This window comes from Erythrolamprus reginae, chromosome 2 (assembly GCF_031021105.1).
Source record: "Erythrolamprus reginae isolate rEryReg1 chromosome 2, rEryReg1.hap1, whole genome shotgun sequence".
Taxonomy (NCBI): Eukaryota; Metazoa; Chordata; class Lepidosauria; order Squamata; family Dipsadidae; genus Erythrolamprus; species Erythrolamprus reginae.
In genome coordinates, this window is record NC_091951.1 from 10,550,007 (window position 1) to 10,569,249 (window position 19,243).

The following is a 19,243-nucleotide window of genomic DNA, read 5'->3' on the forward strand; positions in this document are numbered from 1 at the left end:
TTTCCTTCCTTCCTTCCTTCCTTCCCTTTCTTTTTTCTTTCTTTCCCTCCCTTCTATCTCCCTCCCTCCCTTGCTTCCTCCTCTCTCTCCCCCCCCCCCTCTTCCTTCTGAGTTTCAGACAGCGAAAGACGCCTGAGCCTGTGGGAGGGGCTGGCATTTAACACTGAAGGTCAGGAACGGTTCAAGCCACAATACACAGTTTGCTTTCGTTTTTGTCATTCCTGGGTACGTTTTCGCCTTTGGTGGGCTACCAGCCTCAGAAGTCAGCAAAAGTGAAGACAAGAAGCGGGAAGGGCTGGCAGGTGAGAAAGGGACGGATTTCATTTTTTAATCGGTCTAAAGCAGTGTTTCCCAACCTTGGCAATTTGAAGATATTTGGACTTCAATTCCCAGAATTCCCCAGCCAGCGAATGCTGGCTGGGGAATTCTGGAAGTTGAAGTCCAGATATCTTCAAGTTGCCAAGGTTGGGAAATACTGGTCTAAAGCACAGCCAACTCCGATCCACTTGCCAAAGGCGATCGGGCGCTTTTCACAGGTGTTAGAACTACCGTCGTCACCAGGGGGGCAATGGGGAGTGTAGTCCCCCGAGGGGAAGGAGGTTGGAGTGGTATCATCCACCCGTGAAGCGAGCAGGAGGGTTTCCTCTGTCTTGGGGAACCAGGGAAGCTGAGCTGACCCGTTCATAAATACCCTAGAGTGCCTTCCGATCCCTGTCCTATTGTCTCTCCTATATCCCATATATCTTCTATTCCTATATCTTTTCTTCTATTCTCACATTGATATATTTTATTCCTATATTCTCTCTTCTATTATTTATCTAATATATTTTCCTCGAAGATGTCCTCTATTACCTTCATTGTGTATTATTGTGTATTAGACAAACAAACAAACAAACTAACTAACTAACTAACTAACTAACTAACTAACTAACTAACTAACTAACTAACTAACTAACTAACTGCGGAAATTCTAACTAACTAACTAACTGCTGAAATTCTCACGATGCCTCGCCCCCTATCTAAACGGGATCGGATAGACTTTCCCTACGGCTCTTTCCCTTTCTCGATTCTCTCGCGCCCCTCTTCCTTTACTCCGAAGGGAGACGATCCTCTCTCGTTTTCATTTTCCAGCGTTCAGGCCCACCAGCGCCTTTTACAAACTTCCTTCGCGGTCAAGTCTCGTTCCGATCCTTCACAAACAGCTGATCGGGACTGGACCCAGATGGAGTTCCCGGTTGCGCGTTTGGGGTTTCTGTGCGCAACAGCCCTCCTGTCGCTGTGGGGAGGATGCGCAGGTGAGTTGCTGAAGGGGTGGGATTAAAAATTTATTCATTTATTTATTTCTTAGATTTGTATGCTGCCCCTCTCCGTAGACTAAAAATGAAGGTTGGTCAGCCTGGTTTTCTTGTGGCAGGAGTTCCAGGGGCTTCGCCCAGTTGGGGAGTCGCGTTAGAGAGCCCCACCCTACCAATCTGAAATAAATACACCTTGTAAAATCTTCTGTAGGATAATAATAATAATAATAATAATAATAATAATAATAATAACAACAACAACAACAACACCACAACAACAACAACAACAACAAAAAGTGTTGGAAGGGACCTTGGAGGTCTTCTGGTCCCACCCCCTGCTTAGGCAGGAAACCCTGCAATACTTCAGACAGATGGTTATCCAACATCTGCTTAAAAACTTCCCATGTTGGAGCATTCACAACTTCTGGAGGCAAGCTGTTCCACAGATGAATTGTTCTCAGTGTCAGGAATTTTCTCCTTAGTTCTAAGTTTCTTCTCTCCTTGTTTAGTTTCCATCCATTGCTTCTTGTTCTACCCTCAGGTACTTTGGAGAATAGGTTGACTCCTTCTTTGTGGTGACCCCTGAGATATTGGAAGACTGCTATCATGTCTCCCCTGGTCCTTCTTTTCATTAAACTAGCCATGCTCAGTTCTTGCAACCGTTCTTAATATGTTTTTAACCTCCAGTCCCCTAATCATCTTTGTTGCTCTTCTCTGCACTTTTTCTAGAGTCTCAATATCCTTTTTGCATAGTTTTATATATCCTGTGGAAAGAAAGGGCTTACTAGAGAGCATCTAGTCCACCCTGTTTGGAGTACCATGGCTACAGGATGTCTTTCCTAATAGGCCTCCCTAGGCACTCAAGAATTTTAAAGCAGGGAGCCAAGCCAAACGTGACAATTTTAAGGCTCATGGACTTCAACTCCCAGAATTCCTTAGCCCACCATACTGATTGGAGAATTCTGGGAGTTGAAGTCCACAAGTCTTAAAATGACTGAGTTTTGAGAGTCTTGTTTTAGAGCAGTGGTTCTCAACCTTTCTAATGTCGCGACCCCTTAATACAGTTCCTCATGTTGTGGTGACACCCAACCATAAGTCTAGCGCCAATTTTCCCAACATAGCTTTAAGCTGATTGGCAGGAAGGGCAGAGGGCAGGGGTATGCCCTGCCCTATACAAGAGTGGGGGATGCTGTTCCAGGAGTGGAAATGGAGCTGGTGCGATTCCTGTAAAAATCGCTGGGTTTTTTGTTTCCACACATGTGCAGAAGCAAAGAAATTGGCGATTTTTGCCCAAATCTTGCTGCTAGAAGGACATTTACACAAGATTTCAGCTGCTGCACCTAGAGCAGCAGCTGGGGCCAGCAGCAATAGTGTCCTGCCCGAGCTATGGCTGCGCAGCCTGCTCTATTCTCTCCCACACCTCAGGCATCTCTCAGTGCAACGATGTAGCCCTGTGGCCTTTGACAGCAGCAGCGCTGTTGGCGGGCAAGCGGATGGGTGGCTGTCACTTACCTTATTTTGAAAGGTTTTTGAGACATTTTGCTTCTGTGCATGCATGGAAGCAACCCCCCCCCCCATCCTCGTGCAAGATTCAGCTTTTGCGCATGCTAGCACGCCGGCCCGTTCCGGTGGCGCCGTGAATGGTGCCCCGTTGCTGTCAGACGGACACCCCCACTGTAAACACCTGATTGCAGGATGCTTGGCTGCATAGTTAGAGGTATAACAAGCAGGAAGAGGGAGATTATGATCCCGCTATATAGAGTGCTGGTGAGACCACATTTGGAGTACTGTGTTCAGTTCTGGAGACCTCACCTACAAAAAGATATTGACAAAATTGAACGGGTCCAAAGACGGGCTACAAGAATGGTGGAAGGTCTTAAGCATAAAACGTATCAGGAAAGAGTTCAGGAACTCAATCTGTATAGTCTGGAGGACAGAAGGAAAAGGGGGGGACATGATCGAAACATTTAAATATGTTAAAGGGTTAAATAAGGTCCAGGAGGGAAGTGTTTTTAATAGGAAAGTGAACACAAGAACAAGGGGACACAATCTGAAGCTAGTTGGGGGAAAGATCAAAAGCAACATGAGAAAATATTATTTTACTGAAAGAGTAGTAGATCCTTGGAACAAACTTCCAGCAGACATGGTAGATAAATCCACAATAACTGAATTTAAAGATGCCTGGGATAAACATATATCCATCCTAAGATAAAATGCAGGAAATAGTATAAGGGCAGACTAGATGGGCCATGAGGTCTTTTTCTGCCGTCAGACTTCTATGTTTCTATGATTGGTCAAATTGTAAAAATATGTTCCAAGGTGCCAGAATAGAAGCTTTAGATCCTAACACCATGGGGAATTTGTCCCTATGAAAAGATCTTTTGATCCCCAAAGGGGTCCTGATACTGTTTTAGAGTATTGAGGCTAGGAAGGGGGCTGATTCCAAAGCAAAATGGGGGAGGGGTATGTGGCTGGGGCTGGGGTTTAAAAGTGTGCCTTTGGACACCTCTCTCCCAAATTTCCTGTTTCTCCCCCCCCCCTTTTCCCCCCCCAGGTTCCTCCTCCCATTCGTTGCGTATTTTCTATACCTTGGTCCTGGTCCCCAATCAGGATGAGCCCGAGTACATTGTAGTAGGGTACCTGGACAACCAGCTGGCTTCACGCTTTGACCCCGGCACAAGAAGAATGTTACCCCAAGTGCCCTGGCTCCTCAACGTGAAGAAGGAGGACTTGCATTTTTGGGATTTTATATCTCAGAGAGTCAGCACCACGGAGCGGAAGCTCAAAAGCGACCTCGCCATCTTGCACAGCTATCACAACTCCAGCAGAGGTAAGGCAGGTGGAGGGGGGGGGGCTGAAAACCATGGATTTTGGCCTCCCCATATCGCTGTTCCTCCTGAACAGGTAGGAATTACAGTAGTATCTCTACCTAAGAATGCCTCTACTTATGAACTTTTCTAGATAAAAACTGGGTGTTCAAGATCTTCTCAAGAACCATTTTCCACTTACAAACCCGAGCCTCCAAAACTGTAACCCGAAAAGGCAGGGAGAAGCCTCTGTGGAGCCTCTCTAGGGATCTTCTGGGAGGAAACAGGGCTGGAAAAGGCGGGGAGAATACTCCATGGGGCCTCTCTAGGAATCTCTTGGGAGGAAACAATGTCGTTTGGCGAGACCCAGGAGTAGAGCCTTCTCTGTGGCAGCCCCGACCCTCTGGAACCAGCTCCCCCCAGATATCAGAGTTGCCCCCACCCTCCTTGCCTTTCACAAGCTCCTTAAAACCCACCTCTGTCGTCAAGCATAGGGGAATTGAAATTTTCCCTTCGCCCTAGGTTTATAGAATTTATACATGGTATGCTTGTATGTATGATTGGTTCTTTAAATTGGGGTTTTTAAGATTATTTTTAATATTAGATTTGTTTACATTGTCTTTTTTATTGTTGTTAGCCGCCCTGAGTCTTCGGAGAGGGGCGGTATACAAATCAAATCAAATCAAATCAAATCAAATCAATAAGGCCTCTACCCTCCCTGTGGTTTCCCCAATCGCATGCATTACTTGCTGTTACATTGATTCCTATGGGTAAAATTGCATCTTCTTACAAACTTTTCTACTTAAGAACCTGGTCACGGAACGAATTAAGTTCGTAAGTAGAGGCACCACTGTATTTGTAGTTCAGGGACTGGGTGGCATAGAAGTCTGAATGAATGAATGAATGAATGAATGAATGAATGAATAGATGGCTTTTAAAAAAAGAACAATATTTATTAAAGTTATGGAGATTCTCAGTCATTCAGGGTGGCGCAATGCTTAGAGTGCAGAACTGCAGGCTACTTCAGTTAATTGCTAGCTGTAGTTCAACAGTTCAAATCTCACTGCCGGGCTCAAGGTTGACTCAGCCTTCCATCCTTACAAGGTGGGTAAAATGAGGACTGAGATGGTTGGAGGCAATAGGCTGATTCTGTGAACCGCTTAGAGAGGGCTGTAAAAGCACTATGAAGCAGTATATGTCTAAATGCTATTGCTATCCAGGTCAATGTTGCCCCCAAAGTGACCTTTTTCCCCCCAAAAGGCAACTGGACTTCAGGTCTTCAGAGTTGAAGAAGCTTCTTGGATGAGAAGTGAAACATCTTTTAAAAAAAAATTACAGAAAATCCCTTTGTTTCGTCATGGGCCAGAACCTCGGTCTCCTGGAAGTTAAATTCATGGCCCTGCTCCTACATATGGGTTCAGAACTGGGAGCACAGTTCTTGGCATTGAACCGCTAGTTTATGCTTGTGCACCCTGGTTTTTAATTGTTTAGCCATTTCTCCTACATAGTGGCTTGCGCAATTTCTACAGTTTATACAGTAAATGACTGAGGAAGTTTCCTCCATAGAATTTCTTTTGAGCACATTCCACCTCAGTGTTTGGTCAGATTTATGCACAACTTTAACTCCATGTGCTGCAAGTATATGTGCAGCTGGACCAGTATGTTTTAATTTTAGATTTCTATATGCTATGTATTCACTTTTGTTGTGAGTCGCCCTAAGTCTGAGGAATAGGGCAGCATAGAAATCAATCAATCAATCAAACAATCAATCAAACAAACAAACAAACAAACAAACAAATGGGGATCATATGACTTTGGACACAACAATGGTCATAATTATGAACCTATTGCTAAGCATCTGAATTTTGATCGCATGATCATGGGGAAGCTGCAAAGGTTGTAACTACGAATGGTCCGAAGTCCCAATATTTCAGTCCCATCGTAACTGAGGAAAAGGGTGGTAAGTCAAGAACTGTACGACTTTTTCTCTGCAGGGATTCACAGCTGGCAGCGCATGATCGGCTGCCAGCTGAGCAAAGACGGCCACAGACGGGGGGTACTTCCAGTACGGCTACGATGGAGAGGACTTCATCAGCTTGGATCAGAAGACCCTCACCTGGACCGCGGTCGATGTCCGTGCTCAGGTGACCAAGAGGAGGTGGGAAGCGGAGCCTTTCATCACCCAGAACACAAATAACTTTTTGGAGAAGGAATGTATCCAGCTACTTCAGACGTGCATGTCATATGGAAAAGATTCTTTGTTAAGGAAAGGTGAGAAAGGAAGGAGGGAGGCAAGGGTTGGTGCTGTTGCAGGAGAACATTGGGTATTATTATTATTATTATTATTATTATTATTATTATTATTATTATTAAGTAGATTTGTATGCCGCCCCTCTCCGAAGACTCGGGGCGGCTCAAAACAGTAATACAAAAACAATAAAACAGTGAGACAAATCTAATATTAAAGTAAAACATATCTAAAACCCCAACAATTAAAAACCATACGACGCATACATACCAAACATAAAATATAAAAGCCTGGGGGAGGATGTCTCAGTTCCCCCATGCCTGGTGATAAAGGTGGGTCTTGAGTAATTTGTGAAAGACAAGGAGGGTAGGGGCCGTTCTAATCTCTGGGGGGAGTTGATTCCAGAGGGCCGGGGCCGCCACAGAGAAGGCTCTTCCCCTGGGGCCCACCAAATGACATTGTTTGGTCGACGGGACCCCGAGAAGGCCAACTCTGTGGGACCTTATCGATTTGTGGGGCAAGGTCCCCACCCTACAGAAATGCAGTCCTAAAACATACCTGTTGTGGCCTCTTGGCCATTGGCCCCAGGGCAGTCAAATCAGAGGAGGCAGAGGCAGAGCATCAAAATCAGCACTAGGGCAACCTGAGAGCTGCAAGGGGAAGAGGGAATGGAGCAGGCAGAGACAGAGCGTGGGCCAGTGCTTCTCAATTATTTTCTCTTTATTTATTTATTTTATTTATTTATTAGATTTGTATGCCGCCCCTCTCCGTAGACTAGGGGCGGCTAACAACAAGAATAAAAACAGCATAGGACAAATCTAATATTTAAAATAGCTAAAAACCCTTATTAAAAACCAAATATACACCCAAACATACCATGCATAAATTGTATAGGCCTAGGGGGAAGGGAATATCTCAATTCTCCCATGCCTGATGACAGAGGTGGGTTTTAAGGAGCTTACGAAAGGCGAGGAGGGTGGGGGCAATTCTGATCTCTGGGGGGAGCTGGGGCCACCACAGAAAAGGCTCTTCCCCTGGGTCCCGCCAAATGACATTGTTTAGTTGACGGGACCCGGAGAAGGGCCACTCTGTGGGACCTAACTGGTTGCAGGGATTTGTGCAGCAGAAGGCGGTCCCTGAGATAATCTGGTCTGGTGCCATGAAGGGCTTTATAGGTCATAACCAACACTTTGAATTGTAACCGGAAACTGATCGGCAGCCAATGCAGACTGCGGAGTGTTGGTGTAACATGGGCATATTTGGGGAAGCCCATGACTGCTCTTGCAGCTGCATTCTGCACGATCTGAAGTTTCCGAATTTCAAAGGTAGCCCCATGTAGAGAGCATTGCAGTAGTCGAGCCTCGAGGTGATGAGGGCATGAATGACTGTGAGCAGTGACTCCCGGTCCAAATAGGGCTGCAACTGGTTCACCAGGCGAACCTGGGCAAACGCCCCCCTCACCACAGCTGAAAGGTGGTTCTCTAATGTAAGCTGTGGATCGAGGAGGACGCCCAAGTTGCAGACCCTCTCTGAGGGGGTCAATGACTCCTCCCCCCAGGGTGATTGCACTCTTGATTTCCAGTGAGTTCAATAAGGAATATTTGAGTTAATTTCAGAGGGTTGGTCCTGTTTGGGGAACTGGGTCAGAACAACGCTAGTCTTGTATTCTCTACAGAGCCCCCATTGGCAAAAGTATCTCGCAGGATCCAGTACAACAGTATGGAGACCCTTGTCTGCCGAGTCTATGGCTTTTATCCCGAAGAGATAGATGCCACCTGGAGGAAAGATGGAGAAGTCTGGGAGCAGGACACTTTCCGGGGTGGTATTCTTCCAAATTCAGATGGGACCTACCATGCCTGGCTGAGCATCGAAATTGATCCGAAGGAGCGGGACCGTTTTCGGTGCTATGTGGACCACGCCGGACTGCAAGAGCCTCTTATCTTGGCCTGGGTAGAGCCTGGTGAGAGAAAGGGGGTGGGGATGTCGCCAGTTATAAACAAAGGTGTCCCTGAAACCTCACCAGGGATGGGTTGTAATTTACTCACCATGAGCAGTGCTGAAAACCTAGCTTCTGAGCATGCAGAGAAGCAAAAAAACAAGATGGCAGCATCTATGGTGCTGCCATTAGAGCCAGTTCAAGGGCATGGGTAATCGGTGATTGCTCCTGGTTTGGCGAGCAGTGGAAAAATTTATTATTTATTTATTTTATTTTGTCCAATACACAATGATCTACAAATATATATATATGTAGATTTTCACGGGTACAGGTATGACAGTCTTGGCATATTCAGGTTTCTTCCCGTGTAGGATTCGGAAATTTCTGGCGACGTTTCGACGAGGTCCCACTCGTCATCTTCGGGCTGGTGCTTCTGTCCTTGTTCTAGGGCGAACACAGCGAGACCTGAGCTGCCTTCCTTCTATAAATACTGGTGGCTGGGTGTGGTTTGATGGCTCAGCAATTGCCTGCTGTGTAGAAAGAGTGAATAGGTTAACTCAGTCTTGGTTGCCCTCTCAGCAAGTCCAGGAAATTACAGGGAAGAGAAACCCCCTAAGCAACCTGGAACTTATTTTTTATTTATTTATTTATTTATTCATTCATTCATTCATTCATTCATTCATTCATTCATTCATTTGATTTTTATGCCGCCCTTTTCCTTAGACTCAGGGCGGCCTACAACATGTTAGCAATAGCACTTTTTAACAGAGCCAGAATATTGCACCCACAATTCAGGTCCTCATTTTACCCACCTCGGAAGGATGGAAGGCTGAGTCAATCTTCAGCCAGTGATGAGATTTGAACCTACAGATCTACAGTCAGCTTCAGTGGCCTGCAGTACAGCACTCTATCTGCTGCGCCACTCCGGTTCCTTCCCTAGTCATTTTGCCTTTTCTCCAACACAGCTTTCACATCCAACTTTGGACTCATCGCTGGAATAATAGGGATTGTTGTGGCCACGGTCCTCATTGCTGCTGGAGTGACTGTCTACATCAGTAAGTAATTATTGGGTGATACAGGGTGTGTCATTCTCAAAACCATAGTTCCCTCTAAGCTGCGCAGTGCGCTATAGCGCAGAGGTTTTTACCTCTCAGCCCAGGGAATTTCAAATTTAGCGTGGAGGACTGACCTCCGCGCTGAAATTTGAAATGAGAACTGCTGCTGCTCTACAACATAGGGCAGCAACAGTTCCTTAGGAAAGGCGGGAAAGAAAGGGGCCGGCCAATTGCAGGCCCGCTTTCTTCCCACCCCTTAAACTCCAGATTTTCCCCTCCCCGGCCATGCCCATCGGCAGCCAAACGGTAAGCCTCCCTGGGTGGGTGGGGGGACTGCTGACAAAGAGGGCTGGTGGCCATTCTGCCGCTAGGCCTCTAAGCCTCCATGGGGGGGGGGGTGCCGACGAAAAGGGCTGGTGGCGCGGGTGGGGTGCGACGAGCGGGCCTCTTCTCTGCGGGGGCCCTTGTGTGAGGTGCACCGCGAGCCAGGCCCAGCAGTGACAGCAGCCATCCACCCCCTCGCCCTCCCAGGCATCCACGGCGCCTGGCCGACTTTTACCTGCTGCCGAATAGCCACACAGTCCCGGAACTCCCAAATCGCTCTCTTCTCCGGTCAGCAAAGTCATCTGCCCAGGAAAGCGCCATGCGTTGAAAAAGCACGATGCTTTCCTGGGCAGCCGGCTTGCTGGCCGGAGAAGCGAGCGATCCGGGATCTGGGACTGTGTGGCTTTGCGCCACGAAGACAAACGGCTCCAGAGCAGGTAAAAGTCGGCCGGGCAGAGGCGGTGCGTGGCTACTTCCTCTTCGCTGCAGAGCCGCGTGGAGGCGAAGACACGGCGCCCGGTCACGCTCCACCTCCCGGGAGCCCGGCCGACATTTGGAGCCGTTGTTTTCGGCCGGGCTCCCGGGAGGCGGAGCGTGTTCAGCCGCCGTGTCTTCGCCTCCGCGCACCGCCTCCGCCCAGCCGAAAACAAAACGGCTCCAAAAGTCGACCGGGCTCCCGGGAGGTGGAGCGTGTTCAGGCGCTGTGTCTTCGCCTCCGCGCGCCGCCTCCGCCCAGCCGAAAACAAAACGGCTCCAAAAGTCGGCCGGGCTCCCGGGAGGCGGAGCGTGTTCGGGCGCTGTGTCTTCGCCTCCGCGCACCGCCTCCGCCCAGCCGAACACAAAATGGCTCCAAAAGTCGGCCGGGCTCCCGGGAGGCGGAGCGTGTTCGGGCGCTGTGTCTTCGCCTCCGTGCACCGCCTCCGCTCAGCCGAAAACAAAACGGCTCCAAAAGTTGGCCGGGCTCCCAGGAGGCGGAGCGTGTTCGGGCGCTGTGTCTTCGCCTCCGCGCGCCGCCTCCGCCCAGCCAAAAACAAAACAGCTCCAAAAGTCGTCCGGGATACCGGGAGGCGGAATGTGTTCGGGCGCCGGGGATGCCTGAGAGAGCAAGGGGGTGCATGGCTGCTTCCTCTTCGCTGCAGAGCCGCCGGGCAGAGGTGAAGACAACAGCGCCCTCCACTCTCTCTCTGGCTCTCTTTCTCTCTCTTTTTCTCTCTGTTGCCGGTGTGGTGAACGAGAGAGAAAGAGAGAGAAAAAGGAGGGGAGAGAGAATGAGAGAGAAAGAAAGCAAGAGAGAAAGAGAGGGAAAGAAAGCAAGAGAGAGAGAAAGAGAGGGGGAAGGAGGGAGAGGGAAAGACAAGGAGGGAGAGAGAAAGAGCAAAAAGGAGAGGAAGGAAGGAAGGAAGAGAGAAAGGAAGAGGGATGGAAAGAGAGCGGGAAAGAAAGATGAAGGAAGGGAGAGAGAAAGGGGGAGGGAGAGATAAAAAGGAGGGAGAGGGGGGTAGTTAGATAGGGAGAGGGAAAAGGAAGGGCTTGGAGAAAGGCAGGGAGAGACAAATATAGAAAGGAAAGAGGGAGGGAGAGATAGAAAGAAAAGAGGGAGGGAGGAAAGAAGGAGGGAGAGATAGAAAGGAAAGAGGGAGAGAGAGATAGAAAGGCGGGAGAGGGGGGTAGTAGGATAGGGAGAGGGAAAAGGAAGGGCTTGGAGAAAGGCAGGGGGGAGAAAGATAGAAAGGAAAGAGGGAGGAAGAGATAGGAAAGAGGGAGGAAGAGATAGGAAAGAAGGAGGGAGAGATAGAAAGGAAATAGGGAGGGAGAGATAGAAAGGATAGAATTATGGATGCAAGAACTTGCTCATGTGTGATAGCGCACGCCCACACTTTCTTTCTTTCTTTCTTTATTTCTTTATTTATTTATACTTACATGCTGCCCAGTGCCAAAGGGACTGCCGCTCAGACACTATACTTTTCCGCTCACCCCGAAAAAAAATTAGAGGGAACACTGCTCAAAACACGTGGGAGGTGCTGCCAATCTCCATACCTCCAAATCTGGTGTTTTCCACAAGCAGCCTTTATCAGGTTCACGATGAACATGGTTTCTAAATTTCCTGAAGGTCCCGGGGACCTGGTCTACACAATATCCTAAAATCGTATTTCTCAACCTTGGCAGTTTGAAGATTTAAGAACTTTAACTCCAGAACCCCCCAGCCAACATGCTGTCAACCTCAGTGCCCCCAAACCTAGCGTTTCCCACAAGCTTCCTTGAACACAATCTCCAATTCCGAAGGTCTTGGAGAACTGGTCCATATGAGCTGGTGTTTCTTAGCCTTGGCATTTAAAAATGCATGGATGTCTGGGTGGGGAATTCTGGGAATTGAAGTCCATGTGCTTTCAAGCTGCCAAGGCTCCAAAACCCAGCCTTAAGTGGTAATACACTGCTAAAATTAATAAAAGGAACACTTAAACTCCTTAAAACCCACCTCTGCCGTCAGGCATGGGGGAATTGAGACATCTCCCCCGGGCCTATACAGTTTATGCATGGCATGTCTGTGTGTATGTTTGTTTTTTAATAAGGGGTTTTTAGTGTTTTTTTAAAAAATTATTAGATTTGTTGTACATTGTTTTATTGTTGCCGTGAGCCGCCCTGAGTCTGCGGATAGGGGAGGCATACAAATCTAATAAATAATAATAATAATAATAATAATAATAATAATAATAATAATAATAATAAAGCTCCAAGTAAATTAAACTTCTGTGAAATGAAACTGTCCACTTAGGAAGCAACATTGATTGACAATCAATTTCCCATGCTGTTGTACACATTCAACTTTGTACAGAATGAAGTACTGTATTCAATGAGAATATTTCATTCATTCAGATCTAGCATGTGTTTATTTTATTGAGCAGTATATTTAGACTGATTTGCTTGTGGGGATGTTGATTGAATGTGGTCACTTTAGCCTGGGATCTGGGAGATCTTTTGCCTAACTGGTAGTGGCACTAAGGTGAACTTGGCAAAGCATCCTTTTGAGGGTAGGAGTTGAAATAATTTATGTGCAGGGTCTGAAGGGTCTGTAGATATTTTCACAGCACTCTTTATGACTCATGCAGTGTACAGGTCCTCAATGGAAGGTAATTTGGCAGTACAGTAATTGTTTTTTCTGCAGTGCTGAAGCATTGAAGCTCTACCAAAGGCTGAGAGAAAACTGAGGGATCTCTGAGCAGAAACATCCTCTCTAATTTCTTGATTCTGTCTTGCAGAAAAACGTGGCAGAAATGCCTACAGAACAGCATCAGGTGAGCGACCCCCAAATGTAATTTTTGGTACCATCTTTGGGGGAGCAGAAGTGGGGACGATCCAGCTGTGGCAGATTCATAGCTTCCCTGTGACAAAAAATATGGGTTTGTTTGTTTGTTTGTTTATTGATTGATTGATTGATTGATTGATTGATAGAAGACTGACGGCAGAAAAAGACCTCATGGTCCATCTAGTTTGCCCTTATACTATTTCCTGTATTTTATCTTACAATGGATATATGTTTATCCCAGGCATGTTTAAATTCAGTTACTGTGGATTTACCAACCACGTCTGCTGGAAGTTTGTTCCAAGGATCTACTACTCTTTCAGTGAAATAATATTTTCTCATGTTGCTTTTGATCTTCCCCTCAACTACTTATTTATTTGTTTATTTATTTGTTTATTTATTTATTTATTTATTTGTTTGTTTGTTTATTTTTAGAGTTGAAAGGGACCATGCAGGTCATCAAGTCCAATCCCCTGCCTGAGCAGGAATCCTAAAGCACCCCAGCCAAATGGCAGTCCAATCTCCTCTTGAAAGTGTTCAGAGTTGGGGAGTTCACAACCTCCAGAGGCAGGTTGTTCCACTGGTTGATCGCTCTGACCGTCAGGAAGTTCTTCCTTACTTCTGGGTTGAATCTCTCCTTGGTCAGCTTCCAGCCGTTGTTCCTCGTCCGGTCCTCTGGTGCTCTGGAGAATAGAGTGGCCCCCTCCTCTCTGTGGCAACCCCTCATATACCTATATACAGCTATCATGTCCGCTCTGGCCCTCCTTTTCTCAAGGCTATCCATGCCCAGTTCCCACAATCTCTGTTCGTATGTCTTGGTTTCTAGTGCCCTAATCATTTTGGTTGCTCTTTTCTGCACCTTCTCCAGAGTTTCAATGTCTCTTTTGAAGTGTGGTGACCAGAACTGGATGCAGTACTCCAGATGTGGTCTGACCAGGGCGTAGTACAATGGTATTAATACTTCCCTGGTCTTAGAGGTTCCTGCTGAGCATAGGCTTGTATGTACAGTATTCAGGTAGTCCTCGATTTATGACCACAACTGAGCCTAACGTTTCTGTCGCTAAGTGAGACACTTGTTAAATGCGCATAGTCCTGTTTTACAACCTTTCCTGACACAGTTGTTAAGCGAATCATTGCAGTTTGCTGAATTAGCAGCATATGATCATTAATTGAATCTGAACATTGCTTATCAGATGGTCACAAAAGGGAATCACATGACCCTGGGACACTGCAAGCGTTATAACTACGAGTCATTCTCCAAGCATCTGAATTTTGATCACATGGCCATAAGGATGCTAACATGGCTTTAAGGGTGAAAAAAAAGATCATAAGTCACTTTTTTCAAGGCCGTTGTAACTTTGAGCAGTCACTAAATGAACTGTTGTAATTTAAGGACTGCCTGTAGGTGTATTGATTGATTTGTTAATTAAAATTTCTTTTTAAAAAAAAATTAAAAATAGACTATTTGTAACACACAAAACACAAACAACAAAACAAAAAAAACCATTAAAATAAGAGTGGGACAATTTGTGACGTGCCTATAACAGTAATACAATTCTAACAGTGCTTATTTTCTTTTCATTTCTTTTTTTTAATAATATATTTATTGGTTTTGTTTTTCTAAACATTTACATGTTGATATTTACAAGTGGATCAACATCTTATATAGAGAGATTCATCCTGTTATCTTTAATTATATTTGCATTTATGAATATCTTATTCCATCTCTTGTTGTAAGTTCTTGTTCCTTTTTTGAGTCCAAGTGTACCATTTAGTCCAGATTGAATAATAGTCCGAGTCCTTTTGATGGTTAATCTGTCCATTTCTGCGCATTTGTAATTTTTAAAAATTATTTCTTTATCTTCAGGTATCTGTGAGCTCTTCCATTTTTGCGTGAACGCAATTCTTGGCACTGTTACAATGTGTAATATTAAATATCTTACATTTTTAACATCAGCTCCTCTCATAATTCCTAATTTAAAAAATCAGGTGTAAATTCAATTGTTGTGTCTCTAACAGTGCTTATTTTCTATTGCACAGATTATATTTACATAGAAACATAGAAGACTGACGGCAGAAAAAGACCTCATGGTCCATCTAGTCTGCCCTTATACTATTTTCTGTATTTTATCTTAGGATGGATCTATGTTTATCCCAGGCATGTTTAAATTCAGTTACTGTGGATTTACCAACCAGGTCTGCTGGAAGTTTGTTCCAAGGATTTACTACTCTTTCAGTAAAATAATATTTTCTCACGTTGCTTTTGATCTTTCCCCCAACTAACTTCAGATTGTGTCCCCTTGTTCTTGGGTTCACTTTCCTATTAAAAACACTTCCCTCCTGAACCTTATTTAACCCTTTAACATATTTAAATGTTTCGATCATGTCCCCCCTTTTCCTTCTGTCCTCCAGACTATACAGATTGAGTTCATGAAGTCTTTCCTGATACGTTTTATGCTTAAGACCTTCCACCATTCTTGTAGCCCATCTTTGGACCCGTTCAATTTTGTCAATATCTTTTTGTAGGTGAGGTCTCCAGAACTGAACACAGTATTCCAAATGTGGTGTCACCAGCGCTCTATATAAAGGGATCACAATCTCCCTCTTCCTGCTTGTTATACCTCTAGCTGTGCAGTCAAGCATCCTACTTGCTTTTCCTAAATTTACATAATATACATCAAGTCTTAGCAATGATCTTATTCAGATAAAGCTTTTTCTTTTTTTCCTTTTATGACCTCTGACATTTACTCTCCAAATTTTCTAACATTTATTAACTCTCTGTTTTTGCTTTTTTCCCCTTTTTTCCATCCAATCGTAAAACCTATCCCAACAATTAATATACTATACAGAGTATAGAGTATGTTAATTAAAATTTCTAAACTGACCCGATGGCAGTGTGTTAAATAAAACACATTTTTAAAAATTGAAACGTATACAGGCTGCGCCAAAGTTAGGCCCCATTGCTCAACCACAGTGTGGTTAACTCTTTTCCCCTGAGGGCTGTTGAAGAGGCAAAGCTCTAAAGATAGAACACTGACACTATATGAAACTAATTGTCGACTGTGCATAACAATCCCCCTGAAACCTTCCATAAGAGCTTGTTCAAGGAAAAAGAAAGAGCACTAGGGCATGAGGACTCACGTGATTCCAACTAGAAGATATTTTGATAGCCAATGATAGTGACCATTAGTTTGGCCTTTCGCCTCGAGAAGGGCAGCATAGAAATCTAATAAATCTAATATTTTTTTTGCTATATAAAATATAGTCCAGATCCAGCTGTGTTTGAGTGCACTTTAAAAAGAAATATGTTCACTAAGTTCTTGCAGAACATATTTTGAAAAACCCGGTTCTACCTGATGATTGGTTTGTGGTGACTAACGGCAAAAGGAAACACTCTGGTTTTGAAAAAAAAAAGTATGCATATGGGAGATATCCGGGACTTTGCATTTGTTGTGTGAGTGTGCCCCATTTGATATATTGTCTGGCTAAGGAGGAAGCTCCACTGTGGCCTGAATCTTGACTTTTTTTTTATCTTACAGCCACCAGCCAAGATTTTGAAATTCCTCAAATGGTAAGTAGGTCATGCAGGGCTATAAGATCATACATCTTTCATCAGAGAGGAAAAAATAAAATTTCCAGCTCTGCAACAAAATGTCCCTTTCCTTTCCTTTTCCCTTTTCCTGTCCTTCTTTCCCTCCCCACCCTTCCTTCCTTCCTGAATCATGGTGGTGCAGTGGTTAGAATGCAATACTGCAGGGTACTTCTGCTGACTGCCGACTTCCTGCAATTTGGCAGTTCGATTCTCACCAGGCTCAAGGTTGACTCAGCTTTCCATCCTTCCAAAGTGGGTAAAATGAGGACCCATATTATTGGGGGCAATATACTGACTCTGTAAACCTCTAAGAGAGGGCTGGAAAGCACGATGAAGTATACAAGTCTAAATCCTTCCTTCCTTCCTTCCTTCCTTCCTTCCTTCCTTCCTTCCTTCCTTTCATCAAATGTCTATAGTTACCCATCTCACCATTCATTCATTCATTCATTCATCCATCAAATATCTATAGTCACCCATCTCACTGTTCGTTCATTCATTCATGCATTCATTCATTCATGCATTCATTCATTCATTCATCAAACACCTAGTCACCCATCTAACTGTTCGTTCATTCATTTGTTCATTCATCAAATGCCTAGTCAACCATTTCACTGTTTGTTTGTTTGTTTGTTTGTTCGTTCATTCATTCATTCATAGATTCATTCATTCATCATCCATTCATTACCTGTAGTCACCCATCTCACTGAAAACAACTCCGCCTGGCACAGAATGGTCGTGCTCTAGTATTTTCCCTGTCCCATTATTTATTGTTTTAATTGTTTTTTGTCTTTTTTTCTCCACAGAGCTGAAGTGTATACATTTTATCTCCAATTAAAGCAGTTTTTACCCTTAGGTGAAAGTTTGAACAAACGACCCAAGCAGTTTACCAGTCTGTTACCTACGTCTATTGTTTCATTATTGAAGTTTACATACTTTTCTCTCTCACCTGCCTATCTCATGAGGTCCACTTGACAGGTCAAAACAAAGCAAAGGGGATCTCCACTGAGGACATGCTGTGAATCATTATGTAGCTCCTGAAGGATCTGGTGTGTAGCTGGAACTTGTTGGTGTGTCCTACTAATCAGGAAGAGCTCAGATTGTTTACATACTTACCTTGAGGTACTGTTAGCCTGTTTCCTAACAGCATTCAAAGAAATATAGCCAAACATGTTGGGATTGTGTGACATGCTGAGTTGGACAAGGACAAAGAGGGATGAAGAGAGCCATTGTGGTTAAACCCTCAACCTGGAAGCAGGAAGATCCATGAACAAGTCCTTCTTTAGTGGTGGAAATTCTCCGGGAGACTTTCTCACTCAACCTGACCAATTTTCAGAGTTGTCCTGGAGAAAAATTGAAGCATGGAGCCTTGTTCCAATTGAGCTTTATTTTTCAAGAGGCAACTAGACTTTCTTGTTTTTCTTTCAAAACATTTCGCTTCTCATCCAAGAAGCTTCTTCAGCTCTTCATGGATGAGGAGCAAAATGTCTTAAGAGAAAAGCCAAGTTGCCTCTTGAAAAAAAAGCACCTTTGGGAACCACCATGACCTGGATAACTGAGAATCTCCATAAACATGGAGCCTTGTGTTGAATGCCTCATATGCCCTAAATAAAATGTGGGATATGCATTTAACAAGTCTTATCTAAAACTAAAGAGAACCAGTTAGGAATGAACGAACCACCCCTTGTCCAGTCAACGAAGCAGTGGAAGTGATGTGCCAGTGCCTGGAGGCTGTTGGGGCCTGGATGGGTGTCAACAGACTCAAACTCAACCCAGATAAGACGGAGTGGCTGTGTGTCTTGCCTCCCAAGGACAATTCTATCTGTCCGTCCATCACCCTGGGGGGGGGGGAGTCATTGACCTCCTCAGAGAGGGTCCGCAACTTGGGTGTCCTCCTCGATCCACAGCTCCAATTAGAGAACCATCTTTCAGCTGTGGCGAGGGGGGCGTTTGCCCAGGTTCGCCTGGTGCACCAGTTGCGGCCCTATTTGGACCGGGAGTCACTGCTCACAGTCACTCATGCCCTCATCACCTCGAGGTTCGACTACTGCAATGCTCTCTACATGGGGCTACCTTTGAAAAGTGTTCGGAAACTTCAGATCGTGCAGAATGCAGCTGCGAGAGCAGTCATGGGCTTCCCCAAATATGCCCATTTTACACCAACACTCCGCAGTCTGCATTGGTTGCCGATCAGTTTCCGGTGACAATTCAAAGTGTTGGTTATTTCCTATAAAGCCCTTCATGGCACCGGACAGATTATCTCAGGGACCACCTTCTGCCGCACGAATCCCAGCGACCAGTTAGGTCCCACAGAGTGGGCCTTCTCCGGGTCCCGTCAACTAAACAATGTGTTTGGTGGGACTCAGGGGAAGAGCCTTCTCTGTGGCGGCCCAGGCCCTTTGGAACCAACTCCCCCCAGAGATTAGAATTGCCCCCGCCCTCCTCGCCTTTTTTAAGCTTCTTAAAACCCATCTCTGCTGTCAGGCATGGGGGAACTGAGATATTCTTTCCCCCTAGACTTCTACAATTTACGCATGGCATGTTTGTATATATGATTGGTTTTTATACTAAGTTTTTTTTAGTTATTTTAGTATTGGATTGGATTGTTACATGTTGTTTTTATCATTGTTGTTAGCCGCCCCGAGTCTACGGAGAGGGGTGGCATACAAATCCAATAAATAAATAAAT

The 19,243-nt window shown here is 45.1% G+C and overlaps 1 pseudogene; it reads left to right on the forward strand.

Annotated features, from left to right (window-relative positions):
* Positions 1-1,140: 1,140 nt before the first annotated feature.
* Positions 1,141-17,448, forward strand: LOC139159654 (major histocompatibility complex class I-related gene protein-like; annotated as a pseudogene).
* The last annotated feature ends 1,795 nt before the right edge of the window (positions 17,449-19,243 follow it).